Consider the following 989-nt stretch of genomic DNA (forward strand, 5'->3'; position numbering starts at 1 on the left):
ACGTGGCTTCTTGGAAACACACATATGAAATGGTGTTAAATGAAGGAGCCAAAGAAAAAAAGAGAAATAATCACGGACTCAGAGAATGTCAAAACTAGGAAGGGCCCCAAAGAACACCCAGTTCAGCAGTTCTCAACCCTTTCCATGGCATCTTTGGGACAGGTGAGGCTCACATATCCTAACAGTTTAGGCAAAGAAAACAATTTCTGGGTAATAATAGACATTTCCAGCTGCTAGCTGTCATGTCACTGTTTTCTCTCCCACTAGAGAAAGCTTTTCAGTATACTAGGGAGTAAGCTGAAGCTCTTAAAGGAATAAACTTGAATCCACTCTAATTTGTTTAATAAAATGGAGGTTGGGATTCAACACTGCAGTTGAGAACCAATGATCTGGTCCAGGCCTTCATGCTACTGATGGAGAAGCTGAGGCCCCAAGTGACCCATCTAGCCTGTCATGCTAGCACATACTTCTTGCTCAATCAGTATTTGCTGAATGAATATTCGTGAATGAGTAGGCAAATGAGATGACATGACCAAGGTTACCCAAACTGTATGTGGCTAGTAATAACACATACTGATTAAAACTTAGAGATTGGGGATGAATTCATTCATTCATTCATTCATTCATTCATTCATAATATGGAATGCTTCATGAATTTGTGTGTCATCCTTGTGCAGGGGCCAAGCTAAACTTCTCCATGTTGTTCCAATTTTAGTATACGTGCTGCCAAAGTGAACATGGGGTGAATTTGGAATGTGGTACCTAGAAATGCATATTTATTATGTTTCTTTTCTTTATTTTGCTCAAGGGCACCCTGAGAAATAGAACAACTGCCTGATAGACATGGCAGTATAGAGGGAGCTGCAGTAATAGCTCGAAAAGACACGGAGTTCTCGAATCTTCAGATATGGATGATGCTAGAGGCACCTGGGTGGCTCAGTCAGTTAAGAGACTGACTCTTGGGATGCCTGGGTGGCTCAATTGTTGAG

At 41.4% G+C, this 989-nt stretch overlaps 1 non-coding gene across 1 annotated transcript; it reads right to left on the bottom strand.

Moving 5' to 3' along the window:
• Nucleotides 1-632: 632 nt before the first annotated feature.
• LOC119872112 lies at nucleotides 633-737 on the bottom strand. The gene has a single exon (XR_005360295.1). It is a non-coding gene; the product is annotated as a U6 spliceosomal RNA (small nuclear RNA).
• Between the last annotated feature and the right edge of the window lie 252 nt (nucleotides 738-989).

This window comes from Canis lupus, chromosome 5 (genome assembly GCF_011100685.1).
Source record: "Canis lupus familiaris isolate Mischka breed German Shepherd chromosome 5, alternate assembly UU_Cfam_GSD_1.0, whole genome shotgun sequence".
In the NCBI taxonomy this organism is placed as follows: domain Eukaryota; kingdom Metazoa; phylum Chordata; class Mammalia; order Carnivora; family Canidae; genus Canis; species Canis lupus.